Source organism: Sapajus apella, unplaced genomic scaffold, assembly GCF_009761245.1.
Source record: "Sapajus apella isolate SASKATOON/1434 unplaced genomic scaffold, GSC_monkey_1.0 scaffold107, whole genome shotgun sequence".
In the NCBI taxonomy this organism is placed as follows: Eukaryota; Metazoa; Chordata; class Mammalia; order Primates; family Cebidae; genus Sapajus; species Sapajus apella.
In genome coordinates, this window is record NW_022437047.1 from 1,154,817 (window position 1) to 1,175,765 (window position 20,949).

At 48.8% G+C, this 20,949-nt stretch overlaps 1 long non-coding RNA gene across 2 annotated transcripts in view; it reads left to right on the forward strand.

The window, feature by feature from the left end:
- LOC116537166 overlaps positions 1-20,949 on the forward strand; it is a 160,673-nt gene that overhangs the window by 106,090 nt on the left and 33,634 nt on the right. Inside the window, exons 1-2 of one of the 2 annotated variants that reach the window (XR_004262996.1) lie at positions 17,536-17,788; positions 18,946-19,058. The exons of the other annotated variant lie outside the window; for it this stretch is intronic. This is a non-coding gene — a long non-coding RNA (uncharacterized LOC116537166). Of the gene's footprint in view, positions 1-17,535; positions 17,789-18,945; positions 19,059-20,949 lie in introns of those variants that run through there. 2 annotated transcript variants of the gene reach the window in all.

The window sequence follows — 20,949 nt, forward strand, 5'->3', positions numbered from 1 at the left end:
CAGCTCCCCTGCCCTCCCAGCCGAGGGAGGATCGCCTCCTGGTGATCTCAGCCTCCCCTCCGAGTGGGCTGTGAAGTGTCTAATCCAGGCTTTCATCTGGCATCCACAATTATAATGTCAAGATTGAATAATCTGCCTTTATCTCCCGGGTGACAGCCATGTAGAAACTTCAAAAGAAACAGTTTTGCTGGCATCTAACAGCTTTTGTTAATTACTATATCCCAAAGAAAATGAAATAAAGGAGGGAGAAAAATGATATTTCTCTGTGACAACTTTGTAAAAATATCAGTGATGAAGCGGCGCAGTTTAAGGGCTTTAACTCTTCATGCGGCTGAGATGGGGCCTGTACCCTCCCGCTGGGGGCTGGAGCTGGAGCGTGCCCGAGGGTGCACACACACACACGCACACATGCACTCGGATCTGCTCCCAGACCTCTTCACACACTATACATGTGGTTATGGGCACTCACTCTCATAACCCTCTCACACAGTCCTCTGCCACACACACACACACACACACACACACACACACACACACACTCACACTCACTCTCTCTCTCTTTCTCTCACAGGAGTAGTGCTTCCTTCATTGGATGGTTCAGAACCCTTCCCATGCCCCCAGTTGTTGCCAGGGACACAGGCTTGCAAGAGGGTCCTCTCGGGGTAGCGGGGCAGCGGGGGGAGACACGCAGGCAGACAGTAGCTCATTTTCTCTTTTTCCTTATGTCATACTGCACAGGTGTCATGTGCCATGTAGGCACCTGGCAACCATGTGGTGGAGGGAACAAGAGCACAGGCTGTGGCCGGGGCTTCCTGGGTTTGAATCCCGGTGCCATCTTGTAGCTGTGTGACCTGGGGCAAGTCATTCAACCTCTCTGTGCTGGAATGTATTCACCTGTAAAATGGGGATAATAATAAGGCATCCTGGACAGGAGGAAGTACAGATGAGGTAAATGAAGTAACACAGATAAAGTGTTTCCCAAATGCTAGCTATCATTTAGAGGTGTGCAGAGTGGCTGACTCCGCCTGAGGAGGAGTGGCTTGGCATTACCAGAAGGCTTCATGGAAGAGGTGATATTTGAGTTTGCAGCGTTGAAGGTTGGAGAAAAGGGAACACATATCCCAGGCAGAAAAAACACCTTGTGCAAAGACTTCCAGGCATGGTGGTGCATTCACGTCCCATTCGTGGTAGATATCTGGTGCAACTGGAGGACAGCATGAAGTATCAGGAGGAGAACTGGGTGGGAGAAGGTTCTGGAAAGGCAGGCAGGTTATACCTTAGTGGTGACAGACCTTGGGTTTCATTGAGGGGGTGGTTTCCCTTGAGGAGCTGGGGGCTGCTGAAGGGCTGCGGTTTGCTGAGGACCCTCATCAGATAGGGGGAGCTGTGGAGGAGCAGGGAACAGGTGGGCATGGCCTGGAGTGGGCCTGGAGACAGGAGACCAGGCTGTGCCAAGAGGTCCTGGGGCACCCCCACACTCACATGCTGACACATGCACACTCGCATGTGTTCATAAACACTCATCCACAGGCTCACAGTTACACACCAGTGCACACACACTTTCCTTTCCTCTTGTTTCCCAAACAGCGCCTGCAGGTGGACTTTTAAAGTGAAACTCCATTTCTCTGCAGTGGCTCCTGACTCCTCAATTAACTGGCAGTGGGTTGGCAGAGATGTGATTAATGACGGAAATTGCCAAAATAAACCTCTGGAGGCCTTGCGTGCTCCTCCGTGATATGAAGGGAATGCCTCCGAGGTAGAGCAGCAGGGGTGCGACAGCCTTAGTCCTGTGGAGCAGGAGCCTGGCATCTGGTTCTGGTCTCAGTCTTCCCAGCTGTAAAATGGGAGAACTGAGCTCGCTCTCCAAGACCCCATTTAATGATATTGTGCTAGGATCTTCATGAGGGTTAAACAGTAACATCAGTGTGTGACAAAAGTGTCCCCATGTGGCAATGAGCTCATTTCAAACCAAAAAGCAGTTTTGGGATAACAGTCTACTAAGTGCCAGGCACAGAGCCAGGTGCGGCAGGGGATTCAAACTTGAGTGGGAGAGGTTATCTGTGTCCTGCTCACTCCTGGCCCCAGCCTTCCTGTTACAATGGAAGTGCCTGGAGGACAGACACTGTCTGGAAGGTGATGCCATAGTCCCTGGGCACTGAGTGAGGGAGAGGTGGAACTCCATTTGATTGGAAGGGACAGTGTGAACAGACTGAGCCAGGCCTCTGGGGGACAGGGAAGGAGAACATCCCGGGCACGGGGCATAGCCTGGGCCCAGGAAGAAGCTCAGGATGTGCTTAGAACCTGTCTTGGCTGCCTAGAGCTCAGAGAGTGAGACCTGGATGGGCAAGGCCAGGAAGGTGTGGATATTTGGAGGCCTTGGTCTTGGTGTTAAGGGAAAGTAACGTAATGTGGCTCCAGCAGAGGCAGGGAGGTACGGGAAGGCTCCACAAAGTATCCTAGGGGCACCAGGATACTTTGCAAGAGGGTCTTAGGGGGTGGAGTATCCTTCGAGGAGCTGCGTGCTGCTGAAGGGCTGCAGTCTATTGAGGGCCCGCATCAGATAGGGGAGCTGTGGAGAGGCAGGGGGCAGGTGGGAGGAGCTGTTGGCCTTCAGTAGCTGTTAGTCGCACGACTGGCCAGCCTGGGGGACCTGTCAACTCCTGTTTTTTTTTTTTTTTAATTTATTTATTTATTATTATTTTTTTGAGATGGAGCCTTGCTCTGTCACTCAGGCTGGAGTGCAGTGGCACAATCGCAGCTCACTGAAACCTCCGCCTTCCGGATTCAAGTGATTCTCCTGCCTCAGCCCCCCAGGTAGCCAGGACTACAGGCGTGCACCACCACACCCGGCTAATTCTTGTATTTTTAGTAGAGGCGGGGTTTCACCATGCTGGCCAGGCTGGTCTCGAACTCCTGACCTCGTGATCCTCCTGCCTTGGCCTCCCAAAGTGCTGGGATTACAGGCGTGAGTGACTACGCCCGGCCCAACCTCTGGTTTTCTTATCATGCCTTTTTTGCTCTTTTTCTCTACTTGAGGCTGGCTGGCTTATGAGAAAAATGGCTACCCCTTCTCAGCTTGCCACAACCTGGATTGAGCAACCAGGGTTCTCTGGGGAGAGGCCCTGATGGGTCCCACTGGAGTCTAATCGGATTTGACTAAAGAGGTAAAGTACTACCATGGGCAAAGCATGGCCAACCCCTTTGAAGGATTGTGGGGGTTTGACTGGCTGCCACTCTCCCTCCATCCAGCCTTAGAAGCCTGGCAGAAGACTGCATGGATGCATGCATGCAGGGAGGCCATGGAGACCCATGGCAGGGGGTGGTCCACCAAGTCTTGAAAAGGCTGCCTGACTCTAGAGTCACAAGTAGATGCAATGAGCAGGGAGGGAGCCAGAATAAAGCAAGAATATCCCAAGCTTTCTGGAGGAGATCCTGTCCTCAAATTCTCCCTTTCCCAGGAGAAGCAGCAAGCGGTGTTTCCTGGTATTTGTTGTCAGGTCTTGACCCACGGAGGCAGGCAGGTAGAGATTGGTGACTCTAGCCTGGAAGGCAGGAGACCGGGATGGGAAGTTTGAGGCTTGGACTGAGAGGTGACCCTGTTGGCCGAAGGAGGACGCCAGGGCAGGCACATGGAATTCTGTCATCTTTGTCCACCTGCCTGCTCCAGGAAGCAGGCATTTGCCCTGCGGGGGTGTTTTGGAAATGCGCAACCTTGAATGGAGCCAGAGAGGAGAGGAGTTGGTACAATGGGAGGAGTGAATGGAATTCTGCTGTTTCGCAAGCATTCCAAAGCAGCAGGAGCCTTCAGTCAAATGAGCCTCCTCCCCACATAAAGCAGAAAGATCTGGGGCTGCTGCAGGTGGGAGGCGGGCAGGCTTGCTCAGGACAGCCGTGGCGGCTAGGAGCGGCGCCCCCTGCAGTTGTGTAAGGCACAATCAGCCCAGCCACACAGGCTGGCCCTGGCCCACTGGTTATCCTGATCTTGTCCCCAAGCCACCTCCTAGAGGTGCACTGAAAACTCCTCACCTGGATGGGGCCAAGTGAGGGACACCAGCTTGGAATGCCCTAGATATTGGTGACTAAGCAGGGGATTCCACGCAAGGCAGAGCTATATTGAGGTGACTGCCTTTAGAAGTTTGGACAGAGTCACGGGGCTTTAGCTGGCATTGCACTGATGCCCTCTTTGGCCCTGGAAGCCTGTATGTTAAGAATCTTCTGGGACTACCTCTTCCCTCCGGCCCCTGTGTCAAAGTGTCACCTGTGCACATGCTTGTCTGTGTGTGTGTGTGTTTTGAGATGGAGTTTGCTCTATTGCCCAGGCTGGCGTGCAGTGGTGCGATCTTGGCTCGCTGCAGCCTCGGCCTCCAGGGTTCAAGAAATTCTTCTGCCGCAGCCTTCTGAGTAGCTGGGATTACAGGTGTGCGGGACCATGCCCAACTAATTTTTGTATTTCTAATAGAGATGGGGTTTTGACATGTTGGCCAGGCTGGTCTCAAACTCATGACCTCAAGTGGTCTGCCCACCTCAGCCTCCCAAAGTACTGGGATTGCAGGTGGGAGCCACTGCACCCGGCCCACTGCTTTTGAACTGGGCACACTCATTCATTTAGATGATGTATTTTTCTTTCTTCTTAGATCTCATTTAAAACTCATACTGGTGAGGTTTGGGTCACAGCATCACAGTAAGGGGCTCCTTCTGCCCTCTCTGGACTCCTGGGCATGTCCAGTGCTGACAGCCTTCTCTCTAGAGTGCTGATCCCAAAGTTTCAGAGCCCTCAAAGCTCTGAGTGTCCCCTGTGATGCCAGCAGCATCTCCCTCCTGCCCTAGCTAAGCCTCCTTGTCCCCAGAGCCCCTCTGCGTGGCAGTGAGGAGGGAGCTGGGGCTGTTCATTCCCCCCCTATTAACCCTGCCTGCCCGAAGGGAGCACTGGCCCCTGGATCCAATCTCACCTCCCTCCACTAGTCATTAGTCTCCCCCACTGCAGGTAGAGTGACAGGCGGGCTCAGGAGCTCCTGAAAAGGCCTTTGTTTTATCGCCTTCAGTTCAGATGCTTCAGAGCACTAGCAGGCCATATTTTAATCTCAGGTCTTTGCAAACAAAATCGTTAAAAGCAGATGGCTGTGAAGACTGCCATGAATATTAATAGATATTGAAAAAAAGGCCCCTTAATCTTTCCATAAATCTTTCTGAGGAGGTGGGGGAAGACTCAGAGATGCGGGCTGCACTGTAGTTGCAGGTACCCTGGCCCTTCCTATCTGGGCTTGATCCTAATGACTGAGGAATTACCACAAAGGTAGGTGGTTCCAGCCCAGAGCTGGGCACCAAGATGGGCCCGGAGCAGCAGCCTTGGGCTCACCATCTCCTGTCTTCCTCTCTCTTTCCCTGGCAGAGCTGGGGCGTGAGGACCCAGCTCCTGCGGAGCACCCTCATTCATGCCGACACCAGCTGTGGATGGGCCCTGTTCCCTTGGTGCTGTACGTAAGGATGCTATTCGCTGTCACCCATCGTGTGCCGGTTTCCACACTTATCAGCCTTGTGTCAAACCTTTTGAGGTGGGATTATCATCCCCATTTCACAGGTTAGGAAAGAAGCTCAGGAAATAGAAACAGCCGGCTCCAGGTTACTGGGTTAGTAAGTGGAACAGAAGCGATCTGGACCCAGCAATCTGGATCTGAAATCCTGTAAGTTAAGAGTCTTCTAGGGCCACCGTGTCCCTCTCGCCCTTTGCCAAAGTGTCACCTGTGCACCTGCTTTTGCACTAGACACCATTCACTCATTTGGATTATACATTTCTCTTTCAGTTCTCTTTTAAAATGCAAACACTCCTGGGAGAGGTAACCTATTAAGTGGCTGAGAAACATTAAAAGCTGTTCAGCCGCATAATCTGGGACCTGAGTTGAAGTCTTAGCTCAGCCATTTCCTGGCTTCGTGACCTTGAGGCAGCATTTAATTTCACAGAGTTTATTTCCTCTGGAAAACAGTGGGAATAATGAGACAACTCTATGAGGGAGACAGAAGGGGCAGGAATTTGAAGAGATCAAAGATAGGAAAGCACTTTGAAAAACCACACACCATCATATACCTGCAGAGGAATACGGCCTTCATTGTTGTCCAAACACCTGATTCATTTCCTGATCACTTTCATGGTGATATGAGGGAATAAGTAACTGGGGAGCAGGGGGCAGAGCTGAAAAGGACAGGGGGCACTGCCTGGTGGGAGCGGGGTGGTGGGTGGCAGGAAGGGACATGGCTGCTCTACAGAGCCAAGGGCATTGGTCCTAAGCTTTTCTTTTCTTGGCCAGTGGCTTGCGTTGCTTTATGCTTCAAATCTAATTCGGTCTGTCTTCCTCCTTCCTCCCTCCCCACTCCTCCCTTCCTCCCTTCCTCCCTTCCTCCCTTCCTCCCTTCCTCCCTTCCTCCCTTCCCTCCTCATTGTCTGACTCTTTCTCTCTGCCAACAAATGTTTTTGGGTCACTTGCTAGTGTTCCAGGGGTGGGAAATCAATAGCAAACATGAGTAGTGTGGTCCCTGCACTAAGTAAGTAACAAACAAATAAATCCAACAGGTGCTTACTGGGTAAGCATGTGAGAAACAGACAGGGGACCCGTTTTAAATAGGTGGAGGCCTGTTTGTCAAAGCCGGTCCTACAAAGCTGATGTATGTTGGGATGGCACCCCGTATGACCAAGGCTGGAAAGTCCTTAGAAGACACAGGTGAGAGCCAGACAGTGAGATGAGCAGAAAGAGTGAGCCAAGGGAAGCATCTTTTGGTGTGCTGCTTTCACCAGGCGATGGCCCAGGCCCAGCCGATGGCCCAGGCCCAGCCATGGCCAGGCCACGCCCCTCCTAGACTCCTCCCCTGTCCAAGCCCCACCCCCATGATGGCCCCTCCCCTGGCCTGGTTCTGCCTACAGGCGCCTTTCTTATATGGGATAATCTGGCTGACCTGCTGCTTCTAGGAGTGGGTTTAAGTGAATCTCAAAGACTGAGAAGAGGAGAGAGAGGTGGGGGCCTAGGAGGGCCTGACTGAGGTTCTCTGGCTTTAAGTTTTCATGCACAGGGTTCGCAGGGGCCAGTTTTGAGAGAAAACTCAGAAATGGAGAAAGTAATCCATCACTTGAGTCCCATTAAACTGTTGCTGTTCCAAATGCAACCAGTTCTTGGAGCCTGAGTACAAAGAGGCAGAAACTTGTCACGTTTCAACAAACATACTTTATTATACTGTATAATTTAAGGTATCATTTTATTCAAGTGACATTCAAATGTGTGAAAAACGGTTGCATATGCCGTAGCCATTAATGAAATCATTACGTACAAATGGTTACGCTTTACCAAGTCATTCATTAAAAGTAAATTAACGAGGGGGACAGCATTAAAATATTTCGCAATCATTACCAGGTCCAGCCTAACCCACTTTTATAAATATTCATCAACAAAAACGTGCCTCGAGAACTCACCCAGTAAATTAAATTCTCGTCTTAAAGTGTTTTGCTTCTATTAATGGCATCAACCGTGGTACTTTCTTTGATTTGTTTTCCGGAACTTTGGGATATATTATAAGGAAATAATGACAAACTCTGAGTAATCGCTGATAATTAGGCCAAATCTATTATTCCCATGGTATTTACATTTTGATTACTATTTTCCCCCCAAAGGCAATGTCTTGAATCTATTCTAATACGAGGCAAAATAGTATCTGAGATTTTCAGGGCTGGAAGGAAACTCAGAAATTAACTAGTACGGCCCTCACCTGATGTTTGAGTAGTCTGTCAACATCTCTGTCATGCGCACTTTGCTTTCTGCTTAAATACCTCCAATGATGGGGAACTCATTACCTCTGCGGCCCATTCCATTCTTAGATATCTTTGATTATCATTACCACTTGTTAACTTTCATGCATGTTCTTAGCCCCGGGCATCAGGATGGAATGAAAAATTCTTCACAAAAATGGGAAAGTTGTTCTGTAGGTATTATTACACTCTGGTCTTCTCGTAAATCTTTGGCCTCCAGTTTAAGCATTTCCAGGATATTTGAGACTTCCTCTAAGGAAGTGAATTCCAGCGTCTTGTCTTTCTTTCTCTTTCCTGCAGAGTAGGCCTTGCCATGAAGGCCCTTCATCTTCCCATCACCCACAGTTTCTCTGTGCACTTTAATCAGGTAATCCTGAGCCATGGCTGGTGGCCCTACACAGACTGCTGCTTAGCTTTGAGCCTTTACACAGGCTTTCCCCTCTGTCCGAAATGCTCTTTCCCCCTTTTCCTGCCTGTTGAACTCCTATTCATCCTGCAGAACCCCTGCTTAGCTTTGAGCCTTTACACAGGTTTTCCCCTCTGTCTGAAATGTTCTTTCCCCTTTTTTCTGCCTGTTGAACTCCTATTCATCCTGCAGAACCCCTGTTCAGTGGTCATTACCTCTGTGACACCATCCTAGATTGATTCCCAACCCCTCCCTGTGACAGACTGATCACACTTCTTTCCTACACTACTTCTGTTCTTTATAAATTCTTAGTATTTTCCAAGGGAGTGGGAGAGAAGAAAGGCTAGCTTCATGAAGGGTCTCCAGGTTAAACTTTTTTTTTTTTTTTTTTTTTTTTTGCTTAAAACAACACATTTATTATCTTACAAATCTGTAGAACAGAAGTCCTTTCTTTGGCTCATGGCCAAACCTTCCTTCATCTTCAAAGCCAGCAATATGGGGCCGATTCCTCCCAGACTGGACTTTTGATGTTATCCTCTAAAGAGGATAGTTAGACTTGTAGCCTCAGAGCAACAACATTCAAAGAGAGATGATCATCCACGGCTTAGATCTTCTGCTCCGTCGCCAGCCCACGTTACTTAGTGTGCGCTCTGAAATCACATTAGTTTTGTAAATAATGTAGCTGTCTTGGAAAGAGCATAATTTTTATTGCATTGTATTTATAAGGCTAAATGCATTAATTTGTGAAATGTAAACATTTAAAATCATCCAAGGTGTTGTAACATTGTTTTGACCCCCCTCTTTTTTTTTAAATAAAGGATTTATTATGAATTGGCTCAAGTGATTATTGACATTTTAAAAGCCATTACCAGTAAAAACAAAATATGATAGTGAGAGCCTCTCTGGTCTCGAAGATGTCATGCTAAGTGCACAAACCACATGGAGTGGATTTCCCTGATTGCTGTGTGTCCAGCTTTCCAGTCCACACACATCACACAGAGTGCATGCTCTGGAACTAGACTGCCTGGGTTCATGTCTACCTAGGCGACGGAGTGACTCTGGGCCAGTTCCTGACCTCTCTGTGCTTCGCCTTCCCCATCTGTAAAATGGGGGGTAATACTGGCACCTACCTCATCAGATGTTGTGGTCACTAATGATGATGGTGATGTCAGGAGCCTGGTGTGCGGCTGCGCTCTGTAAGCCTGCCCTGTCGCTACTGGCCTCAGCACAGCCCCTGGTCCAGAGGGTGGAGTCTGCACACATCTGCTGCAACACTGCAACCCCATGGTCCATGCCCTTCATCTAGAAAAACCGCCCATGGAAATGGGGCACAGTGCCCCCCTCTCCTGCGGACTCCATGCATGGCCTCTCCCGGACACTGGGAGCATCTGTGTGGATGTCTGGAAGCAAATAGGGACCTATTACCAGCTGGCATTTTCCTGCCTCCTTAGACAGGAGCCATCAGATAAGGCTACTCCCATTTTCCTCTTGCCCTCACAAAGGCATAGAATCGGGAGGGTCAAGTAAGATTTTTCTGCCATCAGTGTGCTATCTATGGCTGCATTTAGTTTTATTTTCCATTGAGCAACAGCCTCTTAAGGAGCCAGATCTCTTCCCCTATTGTCTAGCAAGGAGCTGGAAGGACAGCCCGGTTCTCCTCCAGGTGAAATGGCTGGTCCCACCCCTGATCCCCAGCGCTGTTACTGCCCCAGTTCGAGGCTCCTCTTGGGAAGAGGTGGGTGTGGTCATGCTGGCAAACTTGGTTTTTACCTCCTTTCATGGGAAGGCCTTCCCAATGGGTATTAAGTCCTCATTATCCTCTCCTGGAGGGGTAGTTGAGAAGGCAGCACGAGGCTGTCTTTTTGGGGGAACAGGGAAAGGAGAGATTAAGGGATGTACCCAAGGCTGCACAGCTGTGGGATGCAGGGGAAGCATTTGAGGGCTGCTTTCTATGGAGCAGAGTGAGCACTTCGACTGTTAGGGGCGGGAGGGGCGACTTGTTCAGTAGAGTCAAGGTCTCCTGGGTATGGTGTCTGCGCAAAGCTTAGGGAAGCAGGTGTGTCTCTGTGTGTGCTGGTGGGAGCTGGCGGGTGGGATGGGAAGGTGGAGAGATGACTTTGGCAGTGTAATTGGCTCATTCCAAGGACAGCCTGTCACCAGAGGCAGGTGCCTTGAGATTCAGAAAGAGAAACCTCCTCACTCCCCCATGCCAGGTGGAGTACAGAGAGAGAGAGACTCAGCCACACAAAACCGCAGAAAGAAATAAACATGGAGACAAGAAACAGAAAGGAACAGAAAAAGGAACGTGAAGAGTAGCCCAAGACATAGAGAGCCACAGGGGCAACTGGGAGAAGAGTTCACCAGCATCCACGGAGATGCAAGTCAGAGAGAAATACCCAAGGCAAATGAGGCCTGAGAGAGCAGTCCAGACTTAGGGAGACAGGTCAGAAGCCAGGGAGATGCATCCAGAGACCTAGGAAGGCAGAGATGCAGGAGAGACGTTAACCCATGCACATGGAGGCGTGAAGACAGCAAGACAAGGAGACAGACAGAGCCAGCCACACAACCCCCCTGACTCCCGGGCAGATCAGCCAAGCAGTAGAGAAAATAGTTTGCTGGATGAAGCCCCGGCAGACCTTGAGAGACAGTCCCCTGATGGTCAGTCGACACATGGATCAGAAATTGGGGCTGGCAAGTCTGTGGCTGCAGAGAGGGTATTGGGGTGAAGGCTAAGCCTTCCCTCTGCACCTGGACCAGGTGCCCAGAGCCTAATCAAAGGTAAATAGTACATACCCACCTGCCCCTGCCCATTTCACTGAGCCTCAGCGGTGGCGACGATCACTGTCAGGAAGGTCCCAGCCCTGACCCCCATCTGCCAGCTCCAGCTTGACTTGCAGGGAGCAGACAGCCTGCTCTGTTGCGCCGGCTCCTGGCTGCTCAGTCTGCTGTTGCTCTGGCCTCCCCATAGCTCTGCGCCTCAGAAGCTTCTTGTGGGGAGGAGGAGAGGGAGCGCTGCATGTTTAAGAGATAGGGCACAGGCTTACCCAGATACACCAGAACGGTCATGTTACCCTGCAAGCATAAATTGAGCTCAGGCAACAGGCACTAGGTAAGTGTGTGTATGAAGGTACAAACTGTTTAAAAAGGAACCTTATCTGGTCTGGGCCAGTTGTAATGGGAAAGCATGGCCAGGTGAGCTTGGCAGCTGTCAGATTAAAAATCAGTTTTGAATAAAATAAATCTGTTACAGTTCTAGAAACTCCCCCTGGACCAGGAATGCAGAACAGGGGCTGTGTGACTTTATTCCCCATCGTCTCTTCCACACCTGGCACTGAATGGGCACTGAATGTATTGATGACTGAATGAGTTCTAACATGTCTATCCATATTAATAACTATGATTTATCTAGTGCTTGCTGCGGGCCAGGCATTTGGCCAAGCACATTGCGTTATATCTAATCTGGCAATGCCTCTAAGGGATAGGGACTCTTGCAATCCATTTTATAGTTAGGAAAGTGAGACCCGCTGGGGCAAAGTGATTTTTCCAAGATTACAAGTGGAAAATGATGTAGCTGGTCTTGGTATCTGGGTTGTCTGACACTAGATACGGCAATCTTGCAGTGCCATTGGGCAGCTTTTCATAAAACATTGCTCTAGTTGGCATAGTTTTTCATACCTGTTACCTCAATTGCTTTGCAAAACAGTCAGCTCTCGGCCACCCCCATCTCTGGGCTGGATACTGAAGCAGCCTCCTCCCGGGTTTCCTGACTCCCTTTCTGCCCCTCTGAACAACTCCCCTGCCAGCAGCCAGGGTGACCTTCTCAGCAGGCAAGTCTCATTAGAGTGTCTCAGAGAACTGGGACTTCCAATTGCTTGTGGGATAAGGACATAGTTTCTGAATGCAGCCCGCCAGGCCCCGCTAAGCACACGGTGTCTTAACGGGCAAACATGAACTACCAGGGAGCTGGGATGGCTTGTGACCCTAAAGCAAAGACATAGAATGAGCTAGAATAGAAGTAGAAGAGAAAATCTCAGACTGGTCACATTTAATGTGGCAAGAGTAACTTTCATCAGTCTTTTTGAAGTGGATATATCCAGGTAATTATACATGTGTACACATGTGGTGTCTGTTCTATGTTCTGGGTCAGCATACAAAATGCGTTTTTTTTTTTTTGGTTTTTTTTTTTTGTTTTTTTTTTTTTGAGACAGAGTTTCACTCTTGTTGCCCAGGCTGGAGCGCAATGGCATGATTTCAGCTCACTGCAACCTCCGTCTCCTGGGTTCAAGTGATTCTCCTGCCTCAGCCTTCCCAGTAGCTGAAATTATAGGCACGTGCCACCATGCCCAGCTAATTTTTAAATATTTTTAGTAGAGACGAGGTTTCATCATGTTGGTCAGGCTGCTCTTGAACTCCTGACCTCAGGTGATCCACCCACCTAGGCCTCCCAAAGTGCTGGGATTACAGGTGTGAGCCACTGTGCCCAGCCTCATTCAATCTCAACTCAGGCACCGAGTCCTCCGTGAGCCCTCCCCCCACCCCGCCCCATCCAGCACCAGGGACTTCCCCTTTCGCTTCTCATTGCAGCATTTCGACATGTGTTCACGTGCTTATTCCACTGATGGCAGCCTCCCCACTCGTCTGTGCTCCGTGGGGGTGTCACCCAAGGGAGGACAGCTTGTCTAGAGTGCCCCACGGGGGCTGGAAAAGGTTTACTTTTGTAAACCATCATTCCCTGTGTCTAGCTAGCACCACGCCTGGAATAGCCTAGGTGTTGAACAAACACTCGTAGAATGAATGGATCTGGACAGGCAGAGCACTGCTGTGATCTTTACAGATGAGGAAGCAGAGCCCCAGAGGGCCCTAGAGTGACCTGCTTAAGGCCCTGGCCAGGTAAATCTCTAGAAGCCCTTCTGCTTTTCAATCCTACAATTGCCACCACAGCATTTCGCAGTCCCCAAAGTCTGGCTGAAGGTGTCAATCTGGGTCCTCCCTCACTGTCCCTGCCCTCCACACCTTCCCCGTCCATAGCTCCCTCCCACTGTGGCCTCTGGGCTCCTTTTCCCTCTCCAGCTGGTTGAGGCAGGGGGTGGCTGGGGGAGGCACAACTCAGAAAGTGACAGCGACAATATTAGGAGTGAAAAAGATCAATTAAGCCCATCGAGCTGATTTGTGAAGCTGATTAAATTAGGAGCCTCCCTGGGGGCAGAGGCTCTCTCAGGTTGACAGACCAGCTGCTGGCTGCTGCAGGTCCTTGTCAGCCCCCAGGGTGCAGGGGCGGGGTATTTTATCTTGCTCTGTGCATGGAGAGGGGATGAGGGGAAGCTCCCTTTAGAAAGCCCTGTCAGGGACAAGCTCAGCACCCAGCCCTTGGTCCTCTGTGCTTTCTTATGGAATCCCTTGAAATCCTGGGGTGCTGAGTAGATTGGCCTGACTTTAAAATAAGACCCTGGGCCTCAGAGAGCTTAGGTGGCCTATGTGGGGCCACCCAGCTGGTAGGCACAGGTAAGCGCTGGAGCTGGGGCTGGAAGCCAGGCCCTTCTGTTCCCTCCATGTTCTGTCCTCTCCTTGCCGGTCTCCATATCTGGCCTCAACATCCTGATCTATTACTCTATTTTTCAGGCTCGAGGCTCCTGTCCCCACTGTCCATCCCCTTCCCCTTTGACTGGGTCTAATCAGATTAGCTCTCCAGTAACCCAACCCCTCTGCCTTGGTCTCAGGACTTCCTTTCATGGACTGTCTCCAGGGCATCTCTGGCCAGAATATTCTCCTAGTACTCCAGAATCCATCCTGGTCTCCAGGCTTCTGGGTGGGGGCTGGGGAGAGGGATTTGGACAAAGGCTGTAGTGTGAGTAGGGGCAGTGGACCCTGGGGAGGTTATAGAAATGAGGTCAGCTTCTCCAGAGTGCCAGACCTACGGTAGGGAGCGCCTTCAAAGCCAGGCTGCAGAATTTGGCCATCCTCAAATACCACCTTTCATGGCAAAGGAGGGACAGGAAAACTCCTGAAGACCAGGTAGCCATGGGGTGCTACATTTCTGGATGGAAAAGGGGCCATACAGGTGACGCTGGAATGGCAGATGCCTGGGAAGGAGTGCTGAGTGTGGGTTGGGGGTGGGATTTGATGGGGGAGAACAGAGGAGGGCTTCATAGCAAGGGTGGCCTTGGGGCCGAGTCAGGAAGAGGACTGAGCAGCCTGGAGGGGTGAGAGTATTTCAAGGAGCCTGAGGGTCCTTTAGTGCTGGACAGAGATGGGGCTGCAGGGAAGCAACCGACCCTTAGGGCTTGATTTCTTTCTTTCTTTCCTTTTTCTTTTTTTAAATTTGAGACGAAGAGTCTCACTCTGTTGCCCAGGCTGGAGTGCAGTGGTACAATCTCAACTCACTGCAGCCTCTGTTCTGCCTCCTGGGTTCAAGTGATTCTCCTGCCTCAGCCTCCTGAGTAGCTGGGATTACAGGAACATGCCACCACATCCAGCTAATTTCTGTATTTTTAGTAGAGGTGGGGTTTTGCACGTTGGCCCGGCTGATCTCGAACTCGTGATCTCAAGTGATCCACCCACCTCAGCCTCCCAAAGTGCTGGGATTATAGGCATGAGCCACTATGCCTAGCCTGATTTCTTATACCCACGTCTTCTTTCTTCCTTAGAGTAAGCCTGTGCCAAATCTATAATTAATTTAAAAAAAATACAGAAAAGCAAACACAGGCTCAGAGTTGTGTGGCTGTAAGTGATAGAATCATAATTCATACCTAAGTCTATGGGGCCTTGGGAGACAGGGATCTCTGGTGGACTAACTGCCAAAACTTCTGCAGTCTGGGGTCAGGGGGCAGAGATGGGGAGCCCCAGAAGCCTCGAAGGGCCAAATAGCCTGGTGGTTAGGAGCACAGGTTTTAAGATTAGACCGAGTTCACTCCTCTGGCTCTGCAACTTGCTTGCTGTCCGGCCTTGGCCAAGTTAATTTGCCTTTGTGTAGTTTATTTTCTTTCTCTATAAAGTGGGGATATTAATAGTACCTACTGGCCGGGCGCGGTGGCTCACGCCTGTAATCCCAGCACTTTGGGAGGCCGAGGCGGGTGGATCACGAGGTCAAGAGATCGAGACCATCCTGGTCAACATAGTGAAACCCCGTCTCTACTAAAAATACAAAAAATTAGCTGGGCATGGTGGCGCGTGCCTGTAATCCCAGCTACTCAGGAGGCTGAGGCAGGAGAATTGCCTGAACCCAGGAGGCGGAGGTTGCGGTGAGCCGAGATCGCGCCATTGCACTCCAGCCTGGGTAACAAGAGCGAAACTCCGTCTCAAAAAAAAAAAAAAAAAAAAAAAAAATAGTACCTACCTCATGGGGCTGTTGTGAGGGTTAAATAAATGTATGCCCGTGAAGAATTCAGAACAGTGTCTGTCATTTGATAAATGTCAGCCATTTTTACTCAGGATGGAGCCAGGATATAGGGGATTTAGGCCAGGCCAGGAAAGGCAAAGTCCTCTAAGCCAGTGCTCCCTGCTGTCTTCGTATGTCTGTGAGTCTGAGCTACCTGTGCTGGTGGGGCCCGGGCGCTGTCTGGCTGCCCAAAGTGGCTTACATCCATAAGTCACTGTCCAGCTGCAGAGTTGAGTCCTGCAGCCTCTTGCCATTTAACAGGCGTGGAAACCGAGGCTCAGACAGGTTGCCGAAGATCTGCTCTTTGATTTGAGGCAAGTCAGTCCTAGAGCCCTACCCCCGACCCAGATTCTGAATCCTGGTCCACGGTCTCTACATTACCCTGCAACTAGTTTAATTTTTTTCCAGGCAGACGCCATCCTCATGGCAGAAGCATTTTTTCTGTAATCTTATTTGCAATTGCTAATGAGAAGCAGAGCCGCTCTCCATTTCTAACCCTCATCCTCGTCTCTAATTTGTTTCCAGAGGCTGGGGCTGAGGCTTCTGCCATCTCTGTGAAATATTAGTAATTATTTCTCAATTACTTCTCATTGGGAAGCGACTCTTGGAGTTGGAGCTCTGGAAGCTGGAAGAAGCCATAAGGATGAAGTTTCGATCTGACGTGAACCTTGCCAAGAGGCACACATGCTCTGTCGTTGCTGCTCCAACTTGAGGGCTGGGCTGGGTGGCATATGACTGTCCCCATCTCTTTCCTCACCGGGACTCTAGCCCAGCTTGGTTTCCAAACATGGAGCTGCTGCAGGTCTCAGATGCCACAGAGAAGTGGAGAGGGAAAGGGAGGAGAAGAGTCTTCTTTGTAGTCTCAGCAAATGCAGCTCTGTCCCTTTAGCTGATAGGGTCACAGGCCCTAGGGTCATCCTTGGCTCTTTCTCTCACACCACAAATACAATCTATGAGCGAATCCTCTGGGTTCTACCTTCAGAATCCATCCAGAATCTGACCGCCTCTCCCCATCTCCACGGCCCCTTCTAGTCCAAGCCAGCACCGTCACCCACCTGGATCTTTTCAGTAACACCCTAACTAGTCTGCCTGCGGTCACCCTTTGCACAGAGGCCGGGGGATTGTTTTAGAATTCCATTTTTCATGCAACAACTGTTTGTCCTTTTAGCTATACTGCTTTGCATTTTTTAAAGTTTCTTTTTTTCAGTTCTAGAGATTACATATACGTCCTTAACTTTTCACAGTCAGTTTAGAGTTAATACTTTATCACTTTATGTAAAATACAGACCTCTTACAAATATTTGCCATCCCCGTTGTATGCTATAGTTTTCATATGTATTACATCTACATACATTATAAACCCTATAAGACAGTGCTATCATTTTTGCTTTAAACAGTTATCTGCATATTAAGGAGATTAAGAGGAAAAGCAACTTATAATTTTATATATTTACCAACTATTTCAAATACATTTCTGATGTTCTTTTTTTTTTTTTTTTTTTTTTTCTGAAGACCCAGTGCCTCTTTGATTTTATTTTGCTTAATTCTGAAGAATTTCTTTTAGTATTCTTATAGTTCAGGTCTTTTGGTGACACATTCCATATATTTTCTTTTAAATGAAATGTGGGGTTCAGGACTCCCCCATGGATGCCAAAATCCATGGGTGCTTAAGTCTCTTACATAAAATGGCATAGTGTTTGCATATAACTTCTGAACATTCTCTCATACATTTTAAAACATCTCTAGATTTCTTATAATACCTAATACAATGTAAATGCTATGTAAATAGTTATATAATTTAAAAATTTTCACTCTTTTTTATTGTCATATTGTTATATTTTATCTTTGAAAAATATTTTCCATTTTATCTTTGAAAAATATTTCCTGCTCCAGGCCTCCAGAGTTTCTGGTAAGAAGTCTGTGGCTATTTGAATCTTTGTTCTTCTATGTAACGTGTCTTTTTTTCTCTGGCTGCTTTCAAGGTTTTCTTTTTAGCTTTTATTTTTAGCAGTTTGAATGAGTGTATGTAAATTTGTGTTTTGCCCCAGTTTCGAAAGTGGGTGTTGTTGTTTTTGCCACTATTTTGTTCTTTTTCTTTGCCAGTATTTCATTCTTTTCTTTTCTCTCTCCTTTTCTCTCTCTCTCTTTTTCTCTGAGAAGGCTGCTGGTCTTGGGCATCCATGCTGAAGCAATCCTCCAGCCTCAGCCTCTTGGGCAGGTAGGTGTGTGCCACCATGCCATTTTGACATTATTTCTTAAGGAAAAAAAATTACGCTGTCTTATTCCTCTCCTTCCTTCTGGCACTCCAATTATGCATATATTAGAGCTCTGATGTTATCCCACAGACCTCTTAGACACTGTTCATTTTTTAAACCCCCCCTTCCTGTCCCTCTTTTTTTTTTTTTTTTAATTAAACGGCTTCTGTTGCTCAAGTTAAACTCACAGATAGTTATTTGTCATCTTCATTCTGTTTTTTTTTTTTTTCGAGATGGAGTCTTACTCTGTCACCCAGGCTGGAGTGGCATGATCTCAGTTCCCTGCAATCTAGTCTACCTCCTGGAGTCAAGTGACTCTCCTGCCTCAGCCTTCTGAGTAGCTGGGAGTACAGGCATGTGCGACCATGCCCAGCTAAATTTTTTTGTATTTTTAGTAGAGACAGGGTTTCACTATGTTGGCCAGGATGGTCTCGAACTCCTGACCTCAGTGATCTGCCCGCCTGGGCCTCCCAAACTGCTGGGATTACAGGTGTGAGCCACCACCCGCAGCCATCTTCATTCTGTTTTAAGCCCATACAGTAATTGTTTAAAATAGTCCAGGTATTGTATTTTTTAGTACTGGAATTTCTATTTTATTCTTTCTATGTTTTTATTTCTCTTTAGAAGTTTCCTATCTCTTCATTCATTATGAGTGTATTTTCTTTTGCCTTGTTTAGTGCCGTTCCAATAACTGCTTTATGATACTTGTCTGTTAACTTCAAATTCTAAGTCACCTGAGAGTTGATCTCCATCGATTATCTTTTTCCTTGAGGATGGATTACATTTTTCTAATTTCTTGTGTGTTGCTTCTGGTTTTTATCCTGAACATTGGAAATGATATGTTATAGAGATTCTGGAGTTTGTCATATTCTTCCAAAGAGTGCTAATGTCTTTGTTTTAACAGGCATTTCACTTGGTCAGACTCAAGCTACTAACCGTTCTGCCTACAATGGGCTGCATCTCAAATCACAGCTCAGTTTGTTTAGCCTTAGCTGCTTAGTCTTGAGTCTTCTGTGCATATGTGATTCCGAAGTGAGCCACAGACTTGATCAGAATTTACTAACGGAATTTGGGCCTTTTCTGGCACTTTCCTTTCCAGAAAATTCCCCTTCCTTTCCAGGGGCTCTGGTTGCTCTACATTGTATCCTCTGGCTCTTCAGGCCAAACAGACAGCATTTTCCACTGGACTTTTAGCAGCCCTGGACAAGGCCACAGCTGCAACCTGCCCTCTGGGTAAAGCCACCCAAGTGGAAAACTTACCACATGCCGGTCCCTTCTTAAAGCTTCGGCATCCTTCCAAAATCTGCCTGCTTTTGGTCATTTTGGTCGTTTGATCATTTTGGTCACTTCAGAGCCTTTCAGCAATTGTTTTCTATGTTATATGCAGAATTTATAGATATTATTTGTGGGAAGGTATATCTGTTAAGAGTTCACTCCATTCCGTTGGAAGAAGAACTTGCAGTGTTCTTTTTAAAGCTTCTTAGACCGTGCCTTTCCTCCCCTCAACTCTCTCCACGCTCCATGGCTCCCATTTCACTCAAAAGCCCAAATGCTCACAATGACCTATAAGGCTAGCTTCAGACTGTGTCTGACCCGTGCCCTTTTATCCCACCTTTGCTCATTGGTGGCTTCTTTGTGTGTCTTCAACCATACTTACCTGATACACACTCTTACAAGACAGTTCTATGGCCTGAGAGGCCCTGCCCCCTCCAGTCCCATCTTTAGCCATTTGCCCCAACCCTTGACACTCCAGCCCCACTGGCCTGTGGTCAGCCTTGGCTCAGGGCATGTTCTCTTCCACCAAAGGGCCACTTCTTCTGCCTACAGCACCCTTCCCTAGACTTTTCTTCTGTATACAATTCTTATTAATCCTTCTCTCTCATAGAAATGATTATTTCTGGCTGAGTGTGGTGGCTCACGCCTGTAATCCCAGCACTTTGGGAGGCCAAGGTGGGCAGATCACGAGGTCAGGAGTTTGAGACCAGCCTGACCAACATGGTAAAACCATGTCTCTACTAAAAATATAAAAATTAGCCGGGTGTGGTGGCATATACCTGTAATCCCAGCTACTCAGGAGGCTGAGGCAGGAGAATCTCTTGAACCCAGGAGGCAGAGATTGCAGTGAGCTGAGATTGCACCACTGCACTCCAGCCTGGGCGATGGAGTGAGACTCTGTTTCAAAAAAAAAAAAAAAAAAAAAAAGAAAAAGAAATGACTCCTTCTCCGAGAATCCTCCCCTGATCACCCCATCTTCCACCACTAGGGGTGATTGGTGCTCTCAGGGAATATAATACTTCTTCATAGCATAACACATAACTTAACAATCAATTATTTACTGGGAATGCTTTGTTTGCTCATTAATCTTGAGTGCTGTGAGGGCAGGCATTCCATTTGTTTTTTTCTTTCTGCACTCCAGGAACACCGCACATAGTAGGCACTCAATAGATACCTGGCATCTGACTGTCAGGGCCCAGGGTGGAAATGGAGGCAGATTGGTGAGGAACGTTTAAGGAGTCCTTGCTGTGTCCACAGCCTCACAATGTGAGCAGGGGTTGTGGGCAGCTATTACACTTCTTCATTACTTTTAGAGAAATGGAGGCTCTGAGAGGAGAAATCGCTCACCCAAGGTCATACGACTAGAAATTCTAATTTGAAGCCTCATGGTGGGAGAGCTCAGACCAGCAGAGAGACCTCAGATCACCCCCAGCCTTGGCCTGCCTGCCACACTTCAGCTGCAGCTGCAGGGTTGTTGACTGCACAGAGCCTTCCTTCCTTCCTTCCTTCCTTCCCTCCCTCCCCGTCTTCCTTCTCCCTCCTTCCCTCCCTCCCTCCCTCCCTCCCTTCCTCCCTTTCTCCCTCCCTCCTACTTCCCTTCCTCCCTCCCTTCGTCCCTCCTTCCTTCCTCCCTCCCCCCTCCCTTCTTTCTTCCTTCCTTCCTTCTTCCTTCCCCCCTCCCTCCTTTCCTCCTCCCTCCCTCCCTCCCTCCCCTCCTTCCTTCCTTCCTTTCTCCCTCCCTCCCTTCCCTCCCTCTCTTCTTTCCCTCCTTCCTCCCCTCCCTCCCTCCTTCCCTCCCTCCCTCCCTCCTTCCCTCCTTCCCTCCTTCCCTCCTTCCCTCCTTCCCTCC